Raw genomic sequence first — 10,097 nt, forward strand, 5'->3', positions numbered from 1 at the left:
TTATTAGACAAGGTCTCAAAGTGATTCTGAAGCTTAGCCAAGTTTGGAGGAAGTAACAGCTTGTATTTAGGGAGAACTACGTACCAGGCAGGGGCACAAGCTCTTTACAGATATTAATCCATTTGGTCCTCACAATAGGCTTAGGAGATAGTTTGTAGTATTAGTCCCACTTTCCAGATGGGAAAACTGAGGTATAGAAAAGTAAGGTTATTTACCAAATTTTGAAGTGATGGAGATATAAATAGAATCAGATAACTTGGCTCTAGAGCATGGTTTCTCAGCTTGAGCACTGTTGATATCTGAGGCTGACCTGTGCATCACAGGATGTTTAACTGCATCCCTGGCTTCTATCCAGTAGTTCTACCCCCTCCTACTTGTGACAACCAGAAATAAATCCACACATTGCCAAATGACTCCTGGGAGCAAGCTCACTCCTGCCTGAGGGCACTGCTCTAAAGTTTATACTTGTATTCACTGAACTCACTCCACTGCTTCTCTAAGAACCACTGGTTTCTCACCAGTAGTTTTTCACAACAGCCTAGAAAAAGAAAAATTATTAGCCTCATTCTAAAAGCCTGACTTATCCAGGGTAACATAGCTTGTGAGCTGCAAAGCTAGGACTCATAGCCACACAGAGATCCAGACATGGTGGATATACGGGTTAAGTTTTTGTGAGTCTTTAATGAGCAAAACTGAAGGCTAGGGATTGAATCTGTCCAATTTTTATTCCTGTTTTATTTTTTCTTTCTTCAAACCTTGTCATGGATGTCTATGGGCTTATCTGCTCAGAAACCCTACCCTCTTAACCTGAAGTGACCCAACCCCACTTCTGAATTAGCTGTGGTTTCTACCAGCACTTTCCTAACTACAGCTGATTTGTTCAGGGGTGGTTACTTGACCCAAGCTGAACCACTAAATCAATTCCTTCCCTGGATTACTGAAACCAGACAGATCATCAGATTAGTCTCCTTCTGGTGCCTAAAATGGTAAAAGGTAAAACTCAAGAGCTGTGGACAGAGCTTGTTCACATCAAAAGTAAGGAATGAAGCCAATACTCAGAGCTAACCTGAGCAGGGGTGCTGGAAGCCCTAATGTGACTTGACTCCTGGGTGTGTCTGCTCCCATGCCTGACTGCCTCAGGATACTTCTTGGGGCCTGACTGCTCCATGACAGTTCCCAAGACCTTTCTTATAAAGTCTCCTTTTGTTCCCCAGTTACTTTAGGTTGAGTTGAATGAGAGTCCTTATTACAGTTTTTTCCCTAAAACCAAAATAACTACTTGTTGTGGGGGTGGTGGGGAGCCCTTCTTAATATCAGTAATCTCCTAAAATTTTGATCCATGCAAGCATGCCTGATAATCTAGTTCCTGTTATTTTGAATTGGAAAGATTATGTCACATGACAGATCAACCCTAAACACAGCCAATTTTTGTTGTTTTTTAAATTTTATTTATTTATTTATTGAAGTTGATTTTGAATAAGTAAAATAATTTGGGGGAATCTGAATCAACACAGTAGATGGAAGGGTGATAACTATGGACCCAGTCCCCATATTGTACAGAGAATGACCTTTGCTGATGAGTACCATGCAAATTTGCCTCCTATGCAAAGATGGTTAGATATGATTTCAGAATAAATCTCATTGCAGGAGTGAAAACTTTATTATCAACTGAAAAACATCCCAGACCTGTATCTCAGGAAAAGAAAATATAACTTTAGTGCCCTTGCCACTTAATTTTTAAGAAATGTGAAGCTCTCATGTAAACATATCATTACCCTGTTTAACACTTGAATTGTCTTTTTAAATTTATATTGAAAATGTTTATCTTTTAGAAAAAAAATTTTTTTTAATTAGCCAGGTATTAGTTGCAATTTTTTAAACATACCTAAGATGTTCATGTACATGTCTATATGTAGGTAATCAACTGATGTTAGGTTCTAAATGCGTGCAATGTGATACTGAACACAAATTAACATGCTTGTTACAAAAAGTTGCTTGTCTACAGTAACATCTTCCATATCCTCTTTGTGGACATTTGTTCTGAGTTCTAAGTTGTCTGTGTGGGATTCTAACATTTGGCTGTGTCTGGAATGTAAGACAATGTAAGAAATACCTCAAGACATTTCTCGCAGATTGTTTTGTTAAACCTGCTGTAGTGAGTCTAGGGACATAAATATAAATGCTTCCTAAACAAATATTGTATAGAAAAATTATAGTGGGATAGATACATTTATTCTATGAAGTTTGGGCATTAAAAAATAGAGAATTGTTCTATTAGGAACACAGTGGAAGAAATTTTCTGTATGGCAATCCTGTATATATGTCAATACAGCTGTATATAAAAAAGCATATGAAAGTGTCAGTCGCTCAGTCATGCCAGGTGATGGCCTGGGGTAAGAAGCTTGCCTGCAGGAGGTGCTGGAAGATGAGGAGGACCTTGGCCAGCACTGAGCATTGTCAACATGGCTCAGAAGTTCAAGATGAATACAGCAGCACCAGGAAGGGAAGTGCCCACACTGCGTAGATGCTGAGGACTCACATCCAGAGGTGTGAGTCCTGATCCATCTATCCTGGCAATCCCATTGGCTGTTTCAGTCACCTACAGATAAGAAAGGATGACGTGAACACCAGCTGCCACCCACCAGTCCCTGACCCCATGCCCTCCAGCCTATTCTGCCAATCATCAGCCCTCACAAGCACCAGGCCACTAGAGATTCCTCTGGACAATATTTCCCTTCTCTCCTAACCTTCTCTTTAGTTATTGACTGTTCAGTCTCACTAGATCAGGCCCTGTACACTAGATCAGAGCACCCAGCCCATTCCCTCAATAGGGTTTGTTATGGATTATAATTGTATGCTGGCATGATTATGGCTAATGTTCATCTTTCCAACTGGAATATAAATTTCCTGAGGGTAAGGACTTTAACCAGTTTGTTCACTATTGTATTGCCAACACAGTGACCAGCACATGGCTGATAATCAATATGTATTTGTTGAATGAACTCATTTATTGAAAGAGTTAACTTGGTAAATCATATACAATGAATCGATGATTTATTATTGAGCAAGAAAAAAGTAAATGGAAGATTAATATCATTGTTTGAAAATGATTATTGGGTATGAATATTCAAATATGCATGAAAAAAACCCGACAAACTATTCACATAACTTTTCAGTTCAGTTCAGTCACGTCCCGACTCTTTGCACCACACCAGGCCTCCCTGTCCATCACCAACTCCCGGAATTCACCCAAACCCACGTCCATCGAGTCAGTGATGCCATCCAGCCATCTCATCCTCTGTCGTCCCCTTTTCCTCCTGCCCCCAATCCCTCCCAGCATCAGAGTCTTTTCCAATGAGTCAACTCTTTGCATGAGGTGGCCAAAGTATTGGAGTTTCAGCTTTATCATCATTCCTTCCAAAGAACCCCCAGGGCTGATCTCCTTCAGAATGGACTGGTTGGATCTTCCTGCAGTCCAAGGGACTCTCAAGAGTCTTCTCCAACACCACAGTTCAAAAGCATCAATTCTTCGGCGCTCAGCTTTCTTCACAGTCCAACTCTCACATCCATACATGACCACTGGGAAAACCATAGCCTTGACTAGACGGAACTTTGTTGGCAAAGTAATGTCTCTGCTTTTCAATATGCTATCTAGGTTGGTCATAACTTTCCTTTCTAGGAGTAAGTGTCTTTAATTTCACGGCTGCAATCACCATCTGCAGTGATTTTGGAGCCCAAAAATTAAAGTCTGACACTGTTTCCACTGTTTCCCCATGTATTTCCCATGGAGTGATGGGACCAGATGCCGTGATCTTCGTTTTCTGAATGTTGAGCTTTAAGTTTACTTATTCACTCTCCTCTTTCACTTTCATCAAGAGGCTTTTTAGTTCCTCTTCACTTTCTGTCATAAGGGTGGTGTCATCTGCATATCTGAGGTTATTGATATTTCTCCCGGCAATCTTGATTCCAGCTTGTGCTTCTTCCAGCCCAGCGTTTCTCATGATATTCTTTGCATATAAGTTAAATAAGCAGGGTGACAATATACAGCCTTGACGTACTCCTTTTCCTATTTTACTGGTGTGTTTTTGTAGGAGAGATTTATGGGGACTTTTAATTTGGTAATTTCTATATTACTGATTGATTTTAAGAAATAACTGCATTCTTTTTGTGTTCTAAAAAGAAAAAATTAGCCATAAAGATTTAAAAATGAAGATAAACAATATATCTGTGTATAGAAAAGAGACTTGTGACTCCCAAGAAGGCAGGGGGGCAGGGGAGGAAACGACTAGATGTTTGGGCTTAGCAGATGAGAACTATTATCTATTGGATGGATAATCAAAATGTCCTACTGTATAACACAGGGAACTATATTCAATATCCTGTGATAAACCATAATGGAAAAGAATATATATATATATATGTATGTATAACTGAGTCACTTTGCTACACAGCAGAAATTAAATACACATTTAAAATTTTAAAAAAAGATACATTTATAGATTCATTTCAGAAAGGTAACTGCTGTTAATATTTTAGAGTACATATTGTATACACTTATACATATGCATATATGCTGTTGTTTGGTTGATGAGTCACATTCGACTCTTTTGCAACCGCATGGACTGTAGCTCGCCAGGCTCCTCTGTCCATGAGATTTCCCAGGCACATATGTATATACACACATGCAAACATATATATCTATAAAAGTGAGACCTAAATGTACTTGGTGCTTTGTAGCCTGCCTTTTTATGGACTACACTGCTTGAATTTCTTCCAGCACAAGGGTTTGAAGACCTATTTGCTGAAAATACACACCTAACAAATATTTGTCAAGCAGCTATTTTAATAGTTCAAGAGGAACTTTTCTAGTCTCAGTGAGTTCATAGGCTACTTAAGAGAAGAAATACAGACATGTCTAGATTCAAGAGAAACTATACATTAAAGAAAATAGGATTGAATTATCAACAGCTATTCACCAACAACTTGCACAATCAAGAAATGGACAGGGAATTCCCTGGCTGTTCCGGGGTTAGGACTCTGCACTTCTACTGCTGGAGGTGTGGGTCCAATGGTTGGGAAACTAAGATCCTGGATGTTGTCTGGCATGGCCAACCAACCAAACAAAAATCTCACCTATGTAAATCAACTATAATGGTTAGTCTCTCAGTCATGTTCAGCTCTTTGCAACCTCATGAACTGTAGCCTACCAGGCTCTATCTATGGAACTCCAGGCAAAACTACTGGAGTGGGTGGCCATTCCCTTCTCCAGGGGATCTTCTTGACCCAGGGATTGAACCCAGGTCTCCTGCACTGCATGCAACAGTTTTTTTTTTTTTTTTTTAATCTGGGAGCACTAGAGAACCTGGATGTTTTAGAGTATAGCACACATACAGAAGACGAAGTATATGATAGGTGGGGGTCAGGTGAGCTGGATGGTAGATGGGGACCACATTATCCAGGGTCTTATGAGCCAGATTAGAATATATCCAGTTCAATAGGGAGAACTTGAAGATTCTAAAGTAGTACTGCTTTGAGATAAGGACTGAATTTTGTAGGCTTTCAAAAGCAAAGGCTCATAGTTTAGGCTTTCACTAACTTGAAATTTATTCAAATTGGTTGACTGGGAAAGAATTGCTCAAAGTTCACAGTGGGCTTCCCTGGTGGCTTAGATGGTACAGAATCTGCCTGCCAATGCAGGAGACCCAGGTTTGATCCCTGGGTCAGGAAGATCCCCTGGAGAAGGGAATGGCAACCCACTCCAGTATTCTTGCCTGGAGAATTCCAAGGACAGGGGATCCTGGAGGGTTACAGTCCATGGGGTCACAAACAGTCGGACATGACAGAGCGACTCACACTTTCACTTTCACGGTGGGATAACTCCTGCCACCTTGCATTTCTGCTCCAGGGCTTTGCCTATCTGTTTACAGAGATCTAGCACAAAGGTAAGGAACATACAGAAGAATCCCAGCTGGTCCACAAACAGGAGGAAAAACATGACTGTACCTGAGTGTTGGGAGATTATTTGTTATGAAGAGAGGGAACATGGGACCACCCACTGTGCAGGAGTTATTAACTTCTGCCTCACCTGTCTTGCCTGGGTCCCCCTGCTACTCACATCCACAGGTAGGAAGCCCTGGGGAAGCCTCAGACCTCTTGCTGCTCAGGGAGAGGCAGGAATGCCCTGCAGGCTCTTTTTACCTGTGTCCAGGTATGTTCCCAGGTAGAGCCTCTGTGTCCAGGTAGTTATGGAGCCAAGGGCCTGCCTTGGCCTCCCTACCCCATTATCTGTTGCCCAATCTCACCCGCTTGGAGAAGGAAGGCTCTGGCCCCTGTAAATTCTGATTTGACTTGGACACTGAAATCTCTGCTTGGTCTTGGTCATCCCTTCCTCCACAGAATGACTGTTTCTTCTCTTGGCTCTCCAATCAATGATCCATGCAGCAGCTGAGTGATCTTTTAAAATTTATTGACCATTTTATGATCTTTCTCTGCTTACAACCCTTATGGGGCCTTCCTCTACTCCTAGAATAACATTCTAGCACATGACTGGTTCCTGCCTCCCGTTCCCTTCTCTCTTTCTGTATCTCTTACCCCTCACACAGCATGCTTCACCAGCTTCTGGAGGACTCTGAGCCCATCCCACTCCATGGCCTTTGATACTATTCCCACACCTCTTCCATCAGTCAACTCTTGTTCTTCAGATCTTGACTTAAACTTCATGTCCTCAGACAGGTTTTCCCCACCCTCCCTGTAACTCTTATCTTAGTTCAGAATTATCGGAGAAGGCAATGGCAACCCACTCCAGTACTCTTGCCTGGAAAATCCCATGGATGGAGGAGCCTGGTAGACTGCAGTCCATGGGGTCGCTAAGAGTCGGGCACGACTGAGTGACTTCACTTTCACTTTTCACTTTCATGTATTGGAGAAGGAAATGGCAACCCACTCCAGTGTTCTTGCCTGGAGAATCCCAGGGATGGGGGAGCCTGGTGGGCTGCCGTCTATGGGGTCGCACAGAGTCGGACACGACTGAAGTGACTTAGCAGCAGTTCAGAATTATACATTTGCTTCTTTTCTTATTTACTCTGTCTCTACTGCTAGATCATGAAACTCCATCAAGGTAGGGATCATGCCTACTTCATTTACCCTTATCACCATAACACCTAGAAAGCCTGGTCTATAGTCAATACTCAGTGACACTTGTTCAATAAGTGGATGGATGAACTGATAACTGAATGAGATGCTGGTTTCTCAGTGAGTCAACTGATCTTTTAGGAAGTATACACAGGATCCTCCTGACTCTTAGTTACTACATGCCGCTCTAGGTCATGAATCATCTTGAACTGCCCTGGGGCCTCCATAGCCTGAGCCCTCTTCTCTTTATGCTTAACTGAACCTTCTAGTTTCTTGGCCCTGGCTGCCGAAGTCAGCGGAGCTGAAGCGCCTCCATCATCTACATTTTGGCCTCAGCATGCCTCGGCCCTAGGCTCTTTCTCTTTAGGCTGGTCTACAATTAACAGAGTTAATAAGGGTGAGTAAAGATGCTTGCAGAGTACCTCAGATCACATGACTGATTCAAGACCTGACCTCAGGTCTCCTGGCTCCACAACAGTGATTTTCCTATCACACCCTGAGCTTCCCAGACACCACACAAATTGCTGGTATTTGTGCTAGTGATGAAGATTATCACACACACTACCCCTTGGTACAGTGGTTTTTACCAGCAGTGCAGGAGTTCATACTTCTAAGGGCACATGAGAATTTCAGGGAAATGAGAAGTCATGTGACTTTTTTTCCATTTAGTTAAAAAAATATAGCAGTGATGAATGCTTGTTATCAAATGACTGAATGGTACAGAAGTATATATGTAAAAAGGGAAGATCTCTATCTATACCCCCTTCCCACCTCATCCCAATCTAATTCTCCTTCCCACTTCTTTCCTCAAAGTATGTACTTTTAACAGTGTAGTGTAATTAAGTCCAGACACTTTAAATATATTTATAAACATTATGTATAATTTATATAGAGATATAAATAGTTTTTTTAATCCTGCAGTTTAAAAAACATATTCAATATTATTTTTTAAATTGCATATGTTGAAAGTGAAAAAAGGACACCAACTTTGTAATGGAACATACCCTTGGCTGAAGGAGCATGATAGAGAGGCCTTGTTCTGGTATGCGTATAAGAAGAAATAGCAGGAGACATGGCAAAATCTGTCAGGAGAACTAACACGAAGGAAGTCTTGTTTGTGGGATGGCTCAAAGACTCTCACCAGCAGTGGAAGTGGTGGGTATGGCTCACTAGGACACCCGTGTGGGGCACGGCCACAGACTATCATCTACAGGCTGCCAGGGCCCAGCTGCAGATGTGGATGTGGACAGAAGGAAAGGAGCTGAGTAGGTACGTTAGGATGAAAAACATAGGACAAAAATGGATTTGTGAGGACAAGTCATAGACTAAGAGAAAATATTTGCAAATGACATATCTGAAAAAGGATGATTATCTCCCTTAAAACTCAACAATAAGAAAATGAAGAATCCAATTTAAAAAATAGGCAAAAGACAGGAACAGACCTCTCATCAAGGAAGTATGGTGGTGGTGGTGATTTAGTCACTAAGTCATGTCCTACTCTTGCGATCCCATGGACTGTAGCCCACCAGGATCCTCTGTCCATGTAATTTCCCAGGCAAGAATATGGAATGGGTTGTGATTTCTTTCTCCAGGGAATCTCCTCAACCCAGGGATCAAAGCCAGGTCTCCTGCATTGTGGCGGTCTCTATTGGAGGTGGATTCTTTACCGACTGAGCCACCAGGGAAGCCACCGAAGGAAATATACAGAAAGCAGAAAAACATATGAAAAGATGCTTCATACCATATGTCATCAGGGAAATGTAAATTAAAATAACATGGAGATGGGACTTCCCTGGTGGTCCAGTGGCTAAGACCCGTGCTCCTAGTGCAGGGGGTCTGAGTTTGATCCCTGATCAGTGAACCAAATTTCGCATGCCACACTAAAAGATCCTTCATGTTGCAACAGAGATTGAAGATCCCTAGTGCTGGAACTAAGACCTGATGCGGGCAAAAAATAATAATAATAAAAAAAAACAAAAACAAACAAAAAACCATGGATGGGCTTCTCTGGTGGCTCAGTGGTAAAGAATCTGCCTGTCAATACAGAAGGCATGGGTTCAATCCCTGATCCAGGAAGATCCCACAAGTTGTGGAGCAACTGAGCCCATGTACCACAACTATGTATTCTAGAGTCTGGGAGCCTCAACTACTAAGCCCATGTGCCGCACCTATTGAAGCCTGCGCACCCTAGAGCCTGTACCCCACAACAAGAGAAGCCACTGCAATGAGAAACCTGCACATCACAACTAGAGAGAAGCCTCCTCTCACCACAACTAGAGAAAAGCCTGTGCAGCAATGAAGACCCAGCATAGCCAAAAAAAAAAAAACAAAAAAAAAAAAACAAAAAAAACCCCACGGAGATATCACTACATGTATATCAGAAAGGCCAAAATGACCACTCAACATCAAATGCTAGTGACAATGTGGAGCAACAGAAACACTCACATTGCCAGTGGGAATACACAATAGTATGCAAGTCACTCTGGAAGACAGTTTGGTGGTTTCTCACAAAACTAAATGGATTGTTAGCATACAATTCAGCAACTGCATTCCTTAATATTTTCTCAAATGAGTTGAAAACTTTTGGCAACACAAGACCATACATGAATATTTATAGCAGCTTTGTTCATAAAGCCAAAAACTTGGAAGCAATCAAGATATCTTTCAGTAGGTGGACAAATACACTGTGGTATATTCAGATAGAGCAAAAGAAAAAAATGAGCTGTTAAGCCATAAAAAGACACTGGGGGAAAATTAAATGCATATAACTAAGTGAAGGAAGCCATCTGAAAAGGCTACATACTGTATCATTTCAACTATATGACATTCTGGAAAAGGCAAAACTTAGAGAGACAGTAAAAAGATCAGTAGCGGCCCAGGGTGAGGGGAGGAAGAGTTCAGAGAGCACAGAGGATTTCTAAGGCAATGAAATTATTCTGCATGATAAATGATGGTAGATATCTGTC

The sequence above is a fragment of the Budorcas taxicolor genome, chromosome 7 (assembly GCF_023091745.1).
Source record: "Budorcas taxicolor isolate Tak-1 chromosome 7, Takin1.1, whole genome shotgun sequence".
Taxonomy (NCBI): Eukaryota; Metazoa; Chordata; class Mammalia; order Artiodactyla; family Bovidae; genus Budorcas; species Budorcas taxicolor.